Source organism: Lepidochelys kempii, chromosome 4 (assembly GCF_965140285.1).
Source record: "Lepidochelys kempii isolate rLepKem1 chromosome 4, rLepKem1.hap1, whole genome shotgun sequence".
Lineage (NCBI taxonomy): Eukaryota > Metazoa > Chordata > Testudines > Cheloniidae > Lepidochelys > Lepidochelys kempii.
The window spans coordinates 126,797,254-126,816,622 of NC_136383.1; the positions used below are offsets into that span (position 1 = coordinate 126,797,254).

Consider the following 19,369-nt stretch of genomic DNA (forward strand, 5'->3'; position numbering starts at 1 on the left):
CTTAGTGACACAACATACCTACTTTTACCCACAAATTACTTTGTAGAGTCACAAGTGGATTTAGCTCGCTATTATTTTCACAGATGTAAGTGGCATGTTAATTAACTTTATCATGATGGGGGGGGGGGAAATCATATCAAGCACAGCCATTTCCATATAAGTAGCACTGAATGCAGCTTCCTGTGCTTGATTATCATGGAAGGGCTACTTGGTTGTACAGACAGGGAAATATGTATTTTTATGTAACTCTATTTGTATAACTATTGGAATAGCTATTAGTGCAGAAACATTTATGTTGCTACTGGGGATGCTGTACAGCTCGAAAAAATCAATACATTTTGAAATTATTCTGCTGTTTGTGTCCTGGTATTTCTGACACTTCCCTGAGGGAGTAATAGGCAAAAAGTCAGGGTGCTTCCTTACTTAATCTAATCCTCTGAAAGCAAAGGGCTTGGTCCTACATTCCATGTATACACAAAACCCAGATTTATTTTAGTTGCAGTTTTGGAGTGCTCACTATCCCTGAAAATTAGGCTATTTATTTAGATGACTAATTTCAGGTATTTTAGGCACTCAGGCATTTTCATACCGCTGTACATTCATCTAAGTACTAGAGGTGTGACAATTACATGCAAGAGATTTTGGTACCTATTATAGTCCACACGGCTAACTAGGGAGGGGGTTGAGGAAGAGGGCATTGTGGATCATCACTGAAGTCTTTTTATCCAGTCCTTGTGCCTATCCAACCGTAGCAGTTATTAAATATTAATACTTTTTTCCTAGTTATTCCTTTCCTTCAAGGATCTCAAAGTGCTTTCCAAACATTTAGAAAGACAAGGTGGGTGAAGTAATATCTTTTACTGGACCAATGTCTGTTGGTGAGAGAGAGGCTCTTTCGAGCCACACAGAGCTCTTCTTCAGGTCTGGGAAAGGTATTCCAAGGGTCACAGCTAAATGCAAGATGGAACACATTGCTTAGGATAAGTAGTTAGTACCTGTTCTAAGGGATCAGTCAAGATAGAGTGACCCATTAACACCTCTTCAGTCATAGGACAAAAAGGGGGATTAGTAGTTACAGATTGTTTTAATAAACCATAAATACAGTGTCTCTGTTCAGTCCATGATTTTTAGTGTCTAGCAGAGTTATGTGCTAACTACTTATGCTAAACAATCTGTTCCACCTTGCATTTAGCTGTGATGCTCTGAATACCTTTCCTAGACCTGAAGAAGAGCTCTTTGTGGCTTGAAAGTTTGTTTCTCTTTCCAACAGAAGTTGGTCTAATAAAAGATACTACCTCATCCATCTTGTCTCTCTAATATCCTGGGACCGAGATGCCTACAACTGCATTCCAAACATTTGTTAGGTAAGCTTCACAACATGCATGTTAGGGATATAAGTGGTAGGGACTACATTGCCCAGCCATTAAAATGCAGCCACCTCTAAAGTGAAATGCTGTCATAAATATAAAGGGAAGGGTAAACCCCTTTGAAATCCCTCCTGGCCAGGGGAAAGCTCCTCTCACCTGTAAAGGGTTAAGAAGCTAAAAGTAACCTCGCTGGCACCTGACCAAAATGACCAATGAGGAGACAAGATACTTTCAAAAGCTGGGAGGAGGGAGAGAAACAAAGGGTCTGTGTGTCTGTCTATAGTCTGTCTTTGTCGGGGATAGACCAGGAATGGAGTCTTAGAACTTTTAGTAAGTAATCTAGCTAGGTATGTGTTAGATTATGATTTCTTTAAATGGCTGAGAAAAGAATTGTGCTGAATAGAATAACTATTTCTGTCTGTGTATCTTTTTTGTAACTTAAGGTTTTGCCTAGAGGGGTTCTCTATGTTTTTGAATCTAATTACCCTGTAAGATATCTACCATCCTGATTTTACAGGGGGGATTTCTTTATTTCTATTTACTTCTATTTTTATTAAAAGTCTTCTTGTAAGAAACTGAATGCTTTTTCATTGTTCTCAGATCCAAGGGTTTGGGTCTGTGGTCACCTATGCAAATTGCTGAGGCTTTTTATCCAACATTTCCCAGGAAAGGGGGGGTGCAAGTGTTGGGAGGATTGTTCATTGTTCTTAAGATCCAAGGGTCTGGGTCTGTAGTCACCTAGGCAAATTGGTGAGGCTTTTTACCAAACCTTGTCCAGGAAGTGGGGTGCAAGGTTTTGGGAAGTATTTTGGGGGGAAGGACGCGTCCAAACAGCTCTTCCCCAGTAACCAGTATTAGTTTGGTGGTGGTAGCGGCCAGTCCAAGGACAACAGGTGGAATATTTTGTACCTTGGGGAAGTTTTGACCTAAGCTGGTAAAGATAAGCTTAGGAGGTTTTTCATGCAGGTCCCCACATCTGTACCCTAGAGTTCAGAGTGGGGGAGGAACCTTGACAAATGCAATAGTAGTTTAACGGTGTGTCCACCAACATTACCCAACAGGTTAGGTCAGGAAGCAAAAAAAAAAAAAAAAAGAAAAAAAAAGAAAAGAATATCCTCTTTAATTGAATCTGCAGGAGGAACTCAGAGGTAGAATATTATCTAAATTACAGTTTGGCCAGAACAACTGATATTTAACATGTCTACTATGCAGAAAAGTGATATGGAATCTTTACTGACAAAAGAAATCAGGATCTCAGTTTTATCTGTCATATGAAAGACAGCAGGCCAGATTCTGACCACAGTTACATTGTTGTAATCCTCGGGCACCTCTACTGAAGTAACTATATTCATATCAGTGTAACTGAATATAGAATCTAGTCCTGCACCAGACAGGCACATTGATTCAGAAATGACTCCGAAGTAAGAACTACTTGGTAAGTTATCAGAACTAATTCCTGCAGCACTTGAAGTTTAATTTGGAATTTAAATTAACATCCGTTTCTACTTGCAATATATATAACTCACAGAGAAAATACATTTAATCATATACCACTTTGGTAAATTCAGTTATCACTAATAGGCAATGCCATCTTAAAATCAAAGTCAAAATTGTCAGTATTTCATACTATTGGTGCTTAAGAAATATGTAATAATACAATAATGAGAGAGACAAGATAGGCAGGGTAATATGTTTTACTGGACCATCTTATCTGGGTGGAAGGTATAAGGTGGTCCAGTAAGAGATATTACCTTGCCTCTCTCATCCTTGGACCAATATGATTACAACACTGGAAGTACAATAACAGTTACAAAGAATTATGCAGTCCACTGCTTTAATGGATAGTCCACCTTTTCTTCCATTTCAGAATTATATGATTTTTTTTGGCAATAAATGCCTGGCATAAGTCATGACCTAGAAAATATGACTTCTCCTTTCACAGTCCCCTGGGTTTTGTTGGGAAGCAAAGGGCAGTAGGAACATTTTCCCCAGTCATTCTTTTCTGAAGAGGCGCAAGTTTTTTTAGCTTGAGCTGCTGGACTAAGATCAGAAACAATATTTAGTTTCTGTTACACAATACTGTAGTTGCTCCTCTTCTTTACCACTTCTAAGATGCTTTTGAATATATGGCATACCAGAGTTCCTCCACTGTCTTATTCAACTGATCTCTCTGTTCAGGATTAACAAATGCTCTAACTTTTCTCAATGTATATTGGATCATTTTCATATCCAAGTAAAGCAGTGATGACAAAATATATATATATATGCAGTATGTGAACTTAAACGCCCAACAAGAACCTCTCACATACAAAATTTTTGGACTTTGCCTGATGCCTGAAGTTTTTTCTTTTCTTTTTTTTTTTTTAAATATTCGTTTACGCTCTAGGCCTTTGTTTAGTTCAGTTTTAATGTCTTAAATGATGTGACTACCATTGGCAGTCTTTTCCAATCTAAAAACTCCAATAGGATATTGTTACCAGTTCTCTCAATTTTTATGAATATCAATATGAAAGAAGGTGATGTTACAGCATGTTAAGATGCCCCGGTCATCCAGTCTCATGAAAATACCTATGGGAGAATGCTGGTGTGGAGAAAATTTCCACAAGGATTTCCTCATGAGGTTTCCCACAAACCATTCTGAGGGGATGGAATTTGTGTCTCCACAGAATGGGCTGTGGTCGTCCCCCCACCCCCGTCCCCTGAGGACAAAGTAGATTCTGAGATTCTCCTGCATAACTCTAGAAAATTATGTCTCTGTTAGGCCCTCTGATCTCCTTGGCAAGTCAGGCCCCCTTTGCAAGCTCATCCTCTGGTAATGACAATCCCCAGAATTACTCTGAAGGGACATTCCTTGGTGTGGAGAGGGCTTAAGAGAAATGTAATATAGACTACAGATGAACTACCTTTTCTGATCTCCATGAAGCTAGCGGGGGAAAATGTTGGTCCCCCTGTTACTGGCCCAACCTTCCCCAGTCCAGGTTCACCGTCTATTCTGTATTGATCTTGATTCTTGAACAGGTACAGGAGGATCAGTGTACAGTGGTGCATAAAACCCCTTTTATACATGGATTAGATCTGTTTCCAGATCCTGAGCCTATGAAAGAGTCAATTTTTCACAGTGCGTTATTATTTGAGGTCTGAAACTGATTTTATTTTTTTTTAATACGGATCGCTCTTTTCTATAATACTATTTAAGACTGGCTTTAAAAAGTGAGGACAACAAACTTAATTAGCCTGTAAAGCAAGAGATGTTCAGAAGTGAAATGTGTTGTGGTAATGAGTGGATTAGCAATATAGATTATGTTTGGTAGTCTTGTGGAGTGGTGCCAAAGAAATAAAAGACTGGCATATTTTACTAAATAGCATATTTCATGTATAAGTGGTATTGTCTAATGCCTACTTATCCCTGCATAAAGGTTCAATAGCAAAAAGGAGGTACAACATGTAACACCAGAGGCTTACTCCATTTCAACAAAGAAGTTTTTAGAAGACGAAACAGAAGTTTTCTACAAAAATACCTTAACTTCAGCAACTTTTCTCTGTGTGAATGATCTTGTTGTTTTCTGCCCTGTTATCTCTCACCACAAACTCATTTTGAATTATCTTTTTTCCCCCCAGACTATTCTGTAGAGTATTATCTCTGATGCACCTCATGAAATGACATTCCTGCCTTAGATTCAACTAGTGAATTTACAAACATATGAGGATTAGAAAGAAGGAAAATCCATTAGCAAGATGAGAATGTGAGAAAAGGATGGAGGGGAAAAAACTGAACAAGGAAAACTAAACTTTAAAAAAATGTTAAATGATGCAGATTAAAAGCCAAACAGTTACCCTCTTTAATCCACGTTCAGTGAATGTGAAAGCAACTATATTGGAATGGGTATAAAGTTTCCTTATACCATGCTGTTTGCCAAGTCCAACCTAGAAATTATGGACATGAAATAATGTATTAATCTTTAGATCATGTTTACATTATCTGGACGTATGGTATTTTGAGTATCATGTCAAGTTATTTAAATGAAGTTTCAATGCAAAACACTCTGAATTCTGTCCAAATCTTTTTTCTTCAGTGAAGTGTGCAAAACACATCTCTTCTAGTCTTTCAAACACAGCAAATTAAAAAAATATGGAGATAGTGTCCCATTGATCTTCACTCAGCTCTGTAAGCTTTAGCCTTCATCTTTGGAGCCATCTAAATGTTCAGTTCATTTCAGAGCTTTTCTAGGTCATACTGATTGTATAGTTCATTGAATCAACATTGTGGAACAGTAACTCCACAGATTAGCAACAGCACTGTGAAAAATGGTCTTGCCCCTAGAGCCCTGGTTGGCAGGGCAATGTGCAAACAGGAGAAACTGGGATCTACGCCCCCTCCCCTCCCACTGAGCTCTAGTAGGGTAGAGAAATGGAGGGAAGTCACTCCCCATCTTCCTTTTGCAAGCTCTCCTGAGAAGAAGGGGTAATGTGGGTAATGGTGGCTGTGGCTACTGCCACTGCTATTGTTACCAGGGACGCAGAAGGATGAAAACCGGGAATTGAGGCTGGGAAATAGGTCCAGGAAACAGTGAGTGTGGTCCTGGTGAGCCTGCACTGCATGTAAGGATCAGGCAGAGCCCAAAAGGAAGTTGGCCCCTGATTAGTGACCAAGGAGCTGATCCTAGAGGGGCATTGGGGCTATTTGTGATTGACAAAGGAGACTGTTGCTGATAATGGCATTGGCATGACTTCTGGGTGAATCCTGCCTTCCCAAAGGCTGTTGAAAGGTTGTACTCCCAAAGGTAAGGGGTAAGATTTTGTGAATTCATAACCTGGAAGGGACTCCCCCCATCACAACATAATGCATGATCTCCTTTTCACGTGATGTGCTACTTAGAAGGCTCTAGTACTACACCACTATTTATCATACAAAAATATTCTGCTGCTTACGTCACTCCTATTGAGGTTTTACTGTTTAACTCAGACTGAAGGACTCAGATTGAATGTAAACCTTTTGGCATTGTTGAGTATCCATCGTAGTATGTGTATCCATGGTAACTACAAGAGAAGGTATGGGTGTGTAAGTGCTCTTAAGTAATACAGATTTATGTTTCTTTTGGAAGATGAGAAATGCTAGATATTTATAGGCTTATTAAAACAGCTTGTGCACATTCAAGGATGCACACACATTCTGTAGCAGCAAAATGGATGTCGTTATTGTAAATTTTTAATATGTGACAATAGTTCAGGAATATGGGTAAAAACCACAAGTGGATTTCTCATTCTATTGCTTTGCATGTTGGCAAGCAAACAAACCTAAGAAATGGCAGATCTAATTTAATCCCTGTTTCTTTATTTTCATCATATAATAAGCGTCATCATCACTACTTATGTCAGTCCTGCTGTTGCTTCTTATACAAGGGGTACAACAATGCCCTCCATAGGTTCAGTTTACTTTGATCAAAGTAGAACTTGCACCCTTTAATGTGATCTGCAGCCAGGTAACTGAGGGCAGAATTGGCCTTACTATGTTCAGACATTTTTTTTCCATATTGTATAAATTGATTGTTGAAACAGTGACACGATATTGGCTATTCTTACAAAGCTATCCTGGATATTTTAAACTATTTTCTTGTTTTGTTGCTATTTTAGGTTGTAAAAATAACCCCAATGGTTTAGAATTAAAATTATGACTAGAGTTTAAATGTTTGTTACAGCAAAGTCACAAATTATCTACACATCATTTGATCATGTATTTTCCAACACTGATCTTGCAAAATCTTGTGTGAACAGCAGGAAGTGCAACATTGTTACTCTCCACCACCAGAATGAGCAGAAGCTGTGCATGGTCACATGTAAGCTAAAACACTAGGCATAGTCCTGTGTTGAAATAAACCTTAAACCTTAAACTCCTTGTGTGCCTACTCTCTTGCTCTCAAGAACTCAGAGTAAAAAGAGGGCTGGATATGGATGGAAGCTAGGTATGCTGGAGGGAGACATCAGTTTAAGAAACAAAATACTTTTCTGATGCAAAAGAGGAAAGAAAAAAACGAAAATATTATATACAGGCAAAAGGGTTTCTAAATGGAAGATTTTTTACAAAGATTTCCATGAGGCTTCAGCTGCTCTTTAACTGGGCAAAAAAATTGAAAAAGGAATGCAAGCATAGGTTATGATCCCACAGAAATTTTCTTCTCCAGCTGCTGACCTACAGAAATTTGGCATGCGTGGCTTTCCAGCCATGAATAGTAAACCCTATTCTTGAGTAGAAATCCACAATTTTCTGCAACTGTGGAATGCTGAAATAGGCATTGTGAGAGATGCCATTTCACAAAGCTGGAAAGTCTGATTGCGTCTAGCCCAATTATTATTCAAGGGAATAAGACACAGGGACTCTATAGTCAACACCTGATAACTTAATGCTGGATGATTTTTTTTCTGATTGACCAAACGTCAGTCACCAGTGTGATGTTGTGTATAAGAAAGATGACCATTTGTGTCATTGTTGCTACCACTGTTACACAATTACAACAAATAGTGTACAAAATATGTCATATAAGGTGTTGATGGAAAAGTTATGATTTGCTAAGTATGATTATCCTGTGAGTACGCATGTATCATCATTGTATCTGAAGTTATAAATATTGGCTATGTGCTTGTATCTTACACATGTGTTGTATTCCTGGGTGACACCCCTCCAAGTAGATTTGCATCCACGCTAGACAGCTATGTGTTGATGTCCCATTAAGAACACTTCACTCTAACAATGAAACTCATCCCACCCAGCAGTGTTCCCTCTAATTTTTTCCATCGTGTACGGAATGAATTTTGTTATGTGCACCAACATCAAAGTAATGTGCCGATGTGCACTGCCAGTAGAAACAAAAAAACCTAGATATAACATATATTTTTAAAAAGTTACTATAGGGATAATTACTCCAGCCAGGACAGGTTAGACATTTTAGAACTCGCTACTCAAAGAATTAAATTTAAGCATAAAAGAGAAATAAAATTATGAAATGCATAGACAAGTCAAAATAAAATAATACACTTTGAAAGAATAAAATTACAGAGAATATATGTGCATTGCAGGAAGTACCAAGAAGTAACAACAATAATACAAGTATGTGTTGGGAGGTGAGCGTGAGAGACAGAGAAAGAGAGAGAGAGAGTGTGTGTGTGTGTGTGTGTGTGTGCGTGGGCGCACTGGCTGCTGGGGAAGTCTATGAGAGACCGTGCACTGTCTCTTTAAGGCACTCACACACCAGAAGGCTCAGACAACAGCTGAGCTCTCCTGCTCCTGAGCCCTGTCCCGCACTCTGCAGAGGTGGGTACATGGGTAGGGAGAGGTGCAGGAGGGGAACACCCTGACATCACCGCCCCTCCTTCCCCCCCGCTCTGCACAGCAAGCAGGAGGGGCCCGGGAGCAGCTGGCCAGGGGCTCCAAGGCAGAGGGCAGGAGCAATGTGGCTGGGGAGCAATGGGGTGAGTACCTGAACACATGCCACCATGCATGGCTCTGCTAACCAAGTGCGCGGCACTAGATTCATTCCTGGGTGGCCGTGTGACCACGCACCTTAGAGGGAACACAGCCACACAGTAGCTCTTCCTGTAGATGCCTCAGACTCTGAGGGGGCCAGTGGCCACCCCCTGTAATTCAGTAAACTATGTATGGACATGTTATATGCTCAAGTGACCCTGGACTCCATCTTGGTCCAGTAATTCTCCACACCAGGGGCTGTGGACTTTCGTTAGGACAGTAAATTTCCATGCACGTGGCAGAAGATATAAAAAGGCACTTGAGACATCTCCATTTGGTTTTCATTTCCTGCTTCATTTCTCTGGACTGGATTTCTAACAAGGACTGATGACCCCCAATCTGTTTGCGTGGTTCCAGAGAGACTTTTGCAAACTAGCAGTTTATTCCATCTCTGCTACAAACCTGATATAAGGACTTTGCAACCACTTGTATGTATATGACTTGCAATCACTTGTATGTATATTATAATTCTCTTCTTTTCTTTTATTATTAAACCTTTAGTTTTTAGTAACTAAAGGACTGGTATCAGCGTAATTATTATGAGCCCCATTCCAGGCACCCAGTCACAGCCAGGTGGGTATTTGGTAGTAGTTATAGTTTTGCCTGAGTGACCATTTTGTTATAGAGTGCAGGCACAGAGAGTAAGAAAGGGACCATAAGTCCTGCAGATTTTAACCCTTTCTGAAAGCCTTTTTAGTGTGGAGATGTGTCCCGAAACCTTCACAGCACAGGCTGGATAAGGGGAAACCTTCCTCACTCAGCATGAGAAGGACAGGGGAGAAGGCCTCAAAACTACAGAAGGTGGAGGACTGAAGAGATGGCGAGCAGTGGGAAGAAGGCCTCCTGCAAGTCTTTCCAGTACTTGAGTGAAGAATCCATCCCCAGTTAATGCTGTAGATGACCAATCATTAAAGGTTGGTCTGTATTCCAGTACAGAAGGAGATTTTGATGATTTAAGTCCCAGTACTACTGTTTGCTTAGAAAAGGTCAGTGTAGGAAGACTTGTAGGTGCTGGGGATGCTGCATGCTATGTTGACGGTGTCAGAAGGTCATCTGGCTGTAATATCAACTATAGCACCTATGTAATCCCAGTCAAATCCTGTTGCAGCAAAAGGGAGTCTGGAATCAAAAGGCAAAGGAAATCTCATACTACTGCATAGACTTCCGGTGTCACTGGTACCAATAAAGTTTGAGGCTGTGTTGAAGGTAGTGTGTCTAATACCTTAGATGGAGCTGGTCTCAATGGTACATGCATCAGTACCAGAGCCTACAGCTAGCCTTCTTGATGTATGTCTGTCGTCATTTCTGGGGGGCCATGAGTCTCCATCTGTGCCCTAATCTCAGTCACTGGTTTTTGATGGACCTCTTCCATGAACTTATCTATTTCTTTGTCTCTGAAAAATTGTGTATGTGGAGGCCCTGCCGTTAGAGCCTGCAGTTTGCTTACTCTCCTTGTGAATATTATGGCAATAAGAAAAGCTGTTTTTTGGCAAAAGGGACAGAGAACAAGTTGCTTGAGGCCCAAATGGAGGTTTGATGAGGGCAGCTGGTACAGTGTTGAGGTTCCACAATTGAACCGCTTCTATCACAGGTGGAAAGAGATGGACAATACTTTTTAGAACTTGGACTACAATGGAGTTAAAAGAAATTGACTTCCCCAGGATTGGAGAATGGAATGCCAAGATGGCTGCTAAATGGACCCTCAAAAAGCTGAGAGAGGATTTAAGATGTATCAAGTAATCCAAAATGTCCTGAATGCATACTAGCATTGGCTGAATTCCATGAGACTGGACCAAACTAAAAAATGCTTCCACTTGGCAGAATAGAGAGATATCGTACCGGGTTTTCTATTGTTAAATAGGGCTAACTGAAGTGCTTCTGAATATCAACCTTCCTCCTTGTCTACCCATGCAGAGTCCATGGCACGAGTACAGAGTGTTCAGTGTCAGGTGTCTGACCAGGGTGTTGAGTCAGGAAGCGGGGGAAGAGGTGTGGGAGGCCGAACAGATAGACTATGGCATTTGGAGAACCAACATTGTCTTGACCAAGCTGGCACAATGAGTATCCGTTTGGAATGATCCGCTTCAGTTTGAGAATAACCTGCAGGATGAGCGGATTGTGGGGGAAAGGCATACAGCAGTACTGATCCCCAGTTCAGATGGAAGGTGTTGGTGAAAGAGCCTAGACTGAGACTTGCTTGTGACCAAAACTGATGTCACTTCTTGGTTTTTTTTTTTTTATTTATTGCAAACAGGTCAACAGACAGAATGTCCCATTCTCTGAAGATGGGCCTCAGAACACTGCATTTCAGGGGCTACTCATGATTCTGGGAGAAATACCTGCTGAGGTGATCAGCCAACTGCTTCTGGCTCCTGGTAAGTGAGTCGCCATGAGAATAATGCATTCCTTGATGCAGAAAAGCCACAGCTTTATTGCTTCTTGACAAAGCTGCTTGGAGTGAGCTTTCAAAATCTCTAGATGCAGTCTCCAACCTATTGTGGAGATATCAGTAGCTGTAGTCTTGATTGGTGGAGGATGGGCAATGGATACATCCTATCATACATTTTTTTGGTCTGTCCACCACTCTAGGGGCTCCAGGATCGCCAGTGGCACCCTTACAAAGCTGAACTCAGGAGATAGAAACATTTTAACCAGCTTTGAAGTGGATGAAGGCGCAATCTGTCAGGGTGGACTAAATAACTGCATGTGCCCAGGCACACAGACTGAAGTTGAATGACGAGATTGGAAGGACAGACACAGATGATGAATTGTTTGGAATCGCTTGTGCAGGGGAAAAGCTTTCAAACTTGTAGAGTCTAGTATGGCCCCGATGAACTCCATTTTTTTCTGTTCACTTTCCCCTGTTCAAAATCAGTCCCAACAACTTGATGAGATTCAGCATGAAGTGAAGTTTAAAGACTTGGTCTTCAAATTTCCCCTCGCTAACCAATCATCCAGGTATGGGAAGAGGAGAGAGGCTGTGGCCGCAGTCATGCATTTGGTAAATATGCATGGGGCTGAGGACAGGCCAGACAGGAGTACTGTTTATTGATAATGTTGATCTGCCATTATAAGAAATTTCATGTGGCTTGGGAAAATCACATGTGGAAGTAGGAATTCTCAGATCGAGGATAGCAAACCAGTCATTTTGATCCAATGTAGGGAAGATTGTAGCTACATACAGAATCTGATATATGATGTACTTGTTGATATCTCAGTGGTCAAGAATAGGTCTCAGCCCTCCCTTCGACTTGGGGATCAGGAAATAACATGAGTAGAATCCTTTTTCCCAAAACTGAAGGGTAACTTCTTCTATGGCTCCTAAATCTCAGAGTCTGAATCTGCTGACAAAGCAGTGACTCATGAGAGGGGTCCCTGAAAAGGGACAGTGTAGAGGAGTGGGAAGAGGGCGGATGGACAAGAATTGGATGGCATTACCTGATCACAGTTCTTAGGACCCATTTGTCTGTGGTTATTGTTTCCCAAGTACTGTAGAAGTGGGACAGCCTGTTCCCAAATGGAGGCAGTACGGTCAGGAAGTTGATGACTGGTATGCTGCCCTTGAGAGGAGAGTCACATTGGCTGTTTGTGCAAAGCTGATGGAGGATGAGCTGGTGGTTGGTTGAAGTTGTAACCAGAGGGCCTTCTCCTTTCTGACTTGTCTTCTCAAGGAGAAGTCCTGCTGCCTAGCAGGATAAGCCATCTGCCTGAAGTACTTCTGGGAATATTGACAATATTGCTGCTGCGGTTGCTGAGCTCCATAGTGATGACTCTTAACTTCTGGTATAGCCCCCAATGAACATACTGTGGCTGTAGAGTCCTTAAAGGAATGCAGCGTCTCATTAATCTTTTTGGAAAACAAGAACTGACCATTGAAGGGTAAATCCTTTATACTTTGTTGAACCTTGAGAGCTATGGCAGAGTTCTATAACATAAGAACATTAGAATTGCCCTACTGGGTCAGACCAAAGGTCTGTCTAGTCTAGTATCCTGTCTTCCGACAGTGGTCAGTGCCAGGTGCCACAGAGGGAATGAGCAGAACAGGTAATCATCAAGTGATCCATCCCCTGTTGCTCATTCCCAGCTTCTGGCAAACAGAGGCTAGGGACACCATTCCTGCCCATCCAGGCTAATAGCCATTGATGGACCTATTCTCCATGAATTTATGTAGTTCTTTTTTGAACCCTGTTATGGTCTTGGCTTTCACAACATCCTCTGGCAAGGAGTTCCACAGGTTGATTGTGCGTTGTGTGAAGAAATACTTCCTTTTATTTGTTTTAAACCTGCTGCCTATTAATTTCATTTGGTGACCCCTAGTTCTTGTTTCAGAGTAACAGCTGTGTTAGTCTGTCTTTGCAAAAAGAAAAGGAGTACTTGTGGCACCTTAGAGACTAACCAATTTATTTGAGCATGAGCTTTCGTGAGCTACAACTCACTTCATCGGATGCATACCGTGGAAACTGCAGTAGACATTATATACACACAGAGACCATGAAACAATACCCCCTCCCACCCCACTGTCCTGCTGGTAATAGCTTATCTAAAGTGATCATCAAGTTGGGCCATTTCCAGCACAAATCCAGGTTTTCTCACCCTCCGCCCCCCCCCCCCCCCACACACACACACAAACTCACTCTCCTGCTGGTAATAGCCCATCCAAAGTGACCACTCTCTTCACAATGTGTATGAATGTACAATGTTCTTGTGTTATGAGAAGTAGTAAACTATGACTGGTGTAGAGAAAGTAGATATGAGAAGTAGTAAACAACACTTCCTTAACACAAGAACTAGGGGTCACCAAATTAAATTAATTTTATACACCTCAATCATATCTCTCCTTAGCCATCTTTTTTCCAAGCTGAAAAGTCCCAGTCTTATTAATCTCTCCTCATACGGAAGCCATTCCATACCCGTAATAATTTCTGTTGCCCTTTTCCAATTCCAATATATATTTTTTTTTAGATGGGCTGATCACATTTGCACACAGTATTCAAGATGCAGGCATACCATGGATTTATATAGAGGCAATGTCATATTTTCTGACCTATTATTTATCCCTTTTTAAATTATTCCCAGCATTCTGTTTGCTCTTTTGACTGCCACTGCACATTGAGTGGATGTTTGCAGAGAATAATCCACAATGACTCCAAGTGCTCTTTTTTGCGTGGTAACAGCTAATTTAGACCCCATCATTTTATATGTATAGTTGGGATTATGCTTTCCAATGTGCATTACTTTGCATTTATCAACATTAAATTTCATCTGCCGTTTTGTTGCCCAGTCACCCAGTTTTGAGAGATCCTTTTGTAGTTCTACTCAGTCTGCCTGGGTCTTAACTATCTTTAGTAATTTTGTATCATCTGCAAATTTTGCCACCTCACTGTTTACCCCTTTTTCCAGATCATTTATGAATATGTTGAATAGGACTGGTCCCAGAACAGACCCCTGGGGGACACCACTATTTACCTCTCTCCATTCTGAAAACTGACTATTTATACCTACTCTTTGTTTTCTATCTTTTAACCAGTTACCACTCCATGAGAGCACCTTCCCTCTTATCCCGTGGCAGCTTACTCTGAGTAAGAGCTTTTGGTGAGGGACCTTCTCAAAGGCTTTCTGAAAATGTAAGAACACTATATCCACTGGATACCCTTGGTCCACATGCTTGTTGACCCCCTCAAAGAATTCTAGTAGATTGGTGAGCCATGATTTCCCTTTACTAAAACCATTTTTCATGGTCTGTGTGTATAAAAATATCCTCACTGCATTTTCCACTTTTATGCATCTGATGAAGTGAGCTGTAGCTCACGAAAGCTTATGCTCAAATAAATTGGTTAGTCTCTAAGGTGCCACAAGTACTCCTTTTCTTTTTGCGAATACAGACTAACACGGCTGCTACCCTAAAACCATGTTGACTCTTTCCCAACAAATTATGTTCATCTATGTGTCTGACAATTTTGTTCTTTATTGTAGTTTCAACAAGTTTGCCCAGTCAGGCTTACAGGCCCGTAATTGCCCGGGATAACCTCTGGAGCCCTTTTTAAAAATTGGTGTCACGTTAGCTATCCTGCAGTCATCTGGTACAGAAGCTGATTTAAATGACAGGTTACAGACTACAGTTAGTAATTCTGAAATTTCACATTTGAGTTCCTTTAGAGCTCTTGGGTGAATACCCTCTGGTCCTGGTGACTTATTGCTGTTTAATTTATCAATTTGTTCCAAAACCTCCTCTAATGATACCTCAATCTGGGACAGTTCCTTAGATCTGTCACCTAAAAAGACCAAAAAGAATGGCTCAGGTTTGGCAATCTCCCTCACATCCTTAGCCAGGGAGACCGATGCAAAAAATTCATTTAGTTTCTCAAGCCTTATCGTCCTTGAGTGCTCCTTTAGCACCTCGATCGTCCAGTGGCTCCACTGGTTGTTTAGCAGGCTTCCTGCTTCTGATGTACTTTAAAAAAAATTGCTATTACTTTTTGAGTCTTTGGCTAACTGTTCCTCAAATTCTTTTTTGGCCTTCCTAATTGTAATTTTACACTTCCTTTGCCAGTGTTTATGCTCCTTTCTATTTTCCTCACTAGGATTTAACTTCCACTTTTTAAAGGATGCCTTTTTGCCTCTCACTGCTTCTTTTACTTTTTTGTTTAGCTATGGTGGCCCTTTTTTGGTTCTCTTACTATTTTCTTAATTTGGGGTATGCATTTAAGTTGAGCCTCTATTACGGTGTCTTTAAAAAGTTTCCATGCAGCTTGCAGAGATTTCATTCTTGGCACTGTACCCTTTAATTTCTGTTTAACTAACCCCCTCATTTTTGTGTAGTTCCCCTTTCTGAAATTAAATGCTACAGTGTTGGGCCGCTGTGGTGTTTTTCCTGCCACAGGGATATTAAATTTAATTATATTTATGGTCACTATTACCAAGTGGTCCACTATTACCAAGCTATAGTCACCTCTTGGACCAGATCCTGTGCTCCACTTTGTACTAAATCAAGAATTGTCCCTCCTCTGGTGGGTTCCAGGACCAGCTGCTCCAAGAAGCAGTCATTTAAGGTGTCAAGAAACTTTATCTCGGCATCCCATCCTGAAGTGATATGTACCCAGTCAATATGGGGATAATTGAAACCCCCCATTATTATTATTGAGTTGTTTATTTCAATAGCCTCCCTAATCTCCCTGAGCATTTCACAGTCACTATCACCATCCTGGTCAAGTGGTCAGTAATATATCCCTACCGCTGTATTCTTATTCTTAAAGCATGGAATTTCTATCCATAGAGATTCTATGGTACAGTTTGATTCATTTATGATTTTTACTTCATTTGATTCTATGCTTTCTTTCACAAATGCCACTCCCCCACCAGCACAACTTGTTCTGTCCTTCTGATATATTTTGTACTATGGTATTACTGTATCCCATTGATTATCCTCATTCCATCAAGTTGAAAAAGTGGCTCTGGTCATATGTTGATAATACATATTATTATTGATTAGCCTGTTGATTAGCAATGGACATCTATAGTGCGGAGATAAAATAAATCTTCCTTCCCATTAAATCTAACCTCTTAGACTTCTTTAGGTGTCAACTTATACCTCCCTTTTTACAACCTCTCATTTGCCACTGTTACAACAAGAGAGTTAGGGGCCAAATGGGACTAAACCCACTCATACCCCGGCATGGGGACATAGTACCACTTATCTATATGGTTCACTATAGAAGGTAAGGAAGCTGGGGGATGCCACAAGGCCTTTATGGGTTCCAAAATAGGTTTATTTATAGGGAGAGCTGCCCTCCCTGGTGCCAACAGTTGAATAATGTCCACCAATTTATGGCTATTCTACTGAACAAACTCATCCTGAATGCCCAAGGCTGTAGCCATTTGCCTCAGGAGTTCTTGAGAACACCTACAATCCTCAGGCATAGGAGAAGACAAATCCAGCACTGTGGAATCATCTGGCGAGGAAAAAGAGGAAGAAAATAGAGCCAATCAGACCTCCTGCATCAATACCTGCTCTTGAACAATGGTTCAGGCTGAACCAGTTCAGATGGAGCAACATCAGTCTGTGTCTCCAGCCTGGGTGGCTTGGAGGCGAGATTACCAAAGAGTTCGTTGACCTTCCTCTGGTCTGGGCAGAGGATTGTGACCTTGCAGATAGAGGAACATCCCAAGAGTTCCACAGAGGCCACTGAGGAACAGGATACAGCACTGGATGACTCGTAGGAAGTGGACCAAGAGCCCTTACCCCTACTGTGAGAGCAGTGCCAATCCCAGTATCTATGTTGATCCCCCAGAAGACTCAAAGGCTTTCAAGAATGGTACTTGGAAGGAGAGGGAGAGGCAGAAAATGAGCTTGAGTGTGAAGAACATTCCAAGTAGTCTGATGTCAACAAAGGGGCCGTTCCTGGTGGAGTAAGCAAACATCCAAACTCAGATGATGTCTGGTAGGCAGGCTGTGTTTGTACCGAAGGCAACCCGTGCCTTCAGTACTAGTAGGGGAATTGTACTAACACTTGGCACCAAAACAGATGTCAGTACCGCAGTCAGAGTAGTACCAATCCTGCAAATCCCAAAATTGTTGTTGGTACAGAAGACAGTATCTGCGCCAACAAGCCCATTGGTACCAATAAAGAGTCCAATCTCAGCTCCATGTCCTAGCGTTTACACAGTGCTGAAGATGGTAACAACATATACTCTGCAACTAGTCCAGGTGGTGCCGAGGCAGCAGAAGAGACCACCATGGCAGATTTGAGAGAGTCAGGAACAGAACAAGTTTGATGCTACCTGATATATCTGTGGAGTTCAAAATTTTGATGCTGACACCAATGTTATTCGTGCTGGACACCACACGGATGGTACCAGAATGATGACATGGTGTTCAATTGCTCTGGTCTCAGTACCAGAGAGCAAGTAGATGGCTCAGCTCTGTCCTGTGCATCAGAGGAATCCTGGTGCCAGCCTGCACTCCTCTTAGAAGAGGAGGAGGAATCTCTCTGAGCTGTGGAGTGGCTCTGGTTAGTTTTGTGAGTCCTTTTCCTTGGAGGGCCCAGTGAAGGAAAATGAGCTCTCTTTCTCCTCAGAGATGAATCAAACTCTGGCTGTGGAACAACAGCCAATGCCAGTTCTGAAGTTCTCTGAGGGGGCAGATGATCTGTGGAGGCCCCTCGTGCCAAAGTGGGCCATGCTGCCTGCTACAAAAGGTGTTGCTTCAAGCACAGGTCTCTAGACACCTGCATTCTCTTTTTGAATGACCTACAAATGAAGCACTTTTCTTTTATGTGCCCTTCTCCAAGGCACAATAAGTACCAAGTGTGTAGGGATAACCATCCTCACACAATAGGCAGGCAGTGCTTAAAACCTGGTGAGGGCATTGTACCAAGCTAAATTCTCCTTAACTAAATTACTACTAACTAAATACTAAGGGTACTACTGTAACTTACTATAACTATGCACATGCATTCACAGAAAAAGTACTGTGATAGCAAAACATGAGCTGAGCGCTGGAATCAGTTGCCCAAGGAGGTTGTGGAATATCCATCATTGGAAATTTTGAAGAGCAGGTTAGACAAACACCTGTCAAGGATGGTCTAGATAATCCTTAGTCCTGCCATGAGTGAAGGGGACTGGACTAGATGATCTCTCAAGGTCCCTTCCAATCCTACGATTCTATACCACATGGAATGCTCTGACTCAAGCCACAGGTGGTGAGAAAGAACTGAGGGGAGTTGAGGTGGTGTGGCCCTTAAATAGCCATGGAAGTTCCAAGGGCAATGGATTATGGAGTTCCAAGGGCAATGGATTATGGAGTTCCAAGGGCATATGTGTCGCCCCAACAGATACTGCTCAGCAAAGTTCTCTGGCTTTGGGCACACGAGGTGTGTGCATACCTGTGTGGAATAAACATTTGCAATCACTCAAAGAAGCACCTTACATGACACCCATTGGTGAACTAGAATGTAAATACCAGATCCAGGGGATCCTTGTAACCCTTATGCACCTCTGTGCCCTCTACCAGTCAGCATCAAGAGGTCCTTAGATCACACCATGCACAGATGGCCCTAGCTGCCAGTGAATTTCATGAAATCCATGTAAATGTTCAGGAATTATGGGTACTGGTGGCTGACACCTCCACTGTTCAGCTGCCTCATTTCAAACCCCACTCCCCAGGCAGAATAATCTAGGTAAACTTCATGACATAAATCTCAGTTTTCCTCCCCACTTCCAATGGGTTTTCCATGGAAGGGACAATCTGTCCCTAGTTTTAGTAATGCCTTTGAGCTAAAACTGGCTGTCTGCAAACCTCCTTGCAGAATATAAAATGCAGGGTTTAACCTATAAACCCATCATAACCTGGGGTTTTGCTAATTGAGAAATGATTGCCTTTGTCTTGTGCTCTAATGCTTGTGATCAGAGAAAATGTTCACGCTAGATACCCCACAATTTCAATGGGAAGGTCTCCTGGAATGGCATTTTTCATGATGTGTACTTG

General features: G+C 41.6%; 1 protein-coding gene across 11 annotated transcripts in view; it reads left to right on the forward strand.

Moving 5' to 3' along the window:
* The window catches only part of SPON2 (spondin 2), a 102,628-nt gene that overhangs the window by 73,783 nt on the left and 9,476 nt on the right, over nt 1–19,369 (forward strand). For 4 of the 11 annotated variants that reach the window (XM_073342832.2, XM_073342837.1, XM_073342825.2 and 1 more), the window contains 2 exons: nt 11,141–11,261; nt 11,476–11,887. The gene's annotated coding sequence lies outside the window, so the exon portion shown is untranslated. Of the gene's footprint in view, nt 1–11,140; nt 11,262–11,475; nt 11,888–12,557; nt 12,766–14,413; nt 14,585–19,369 lie in introns of those variants that run through there. The other 7 variants (XM_073342827.2, XM_073342828.2, XM_073342826.2 and 4 more) reach the window with 7 other exon arrangements.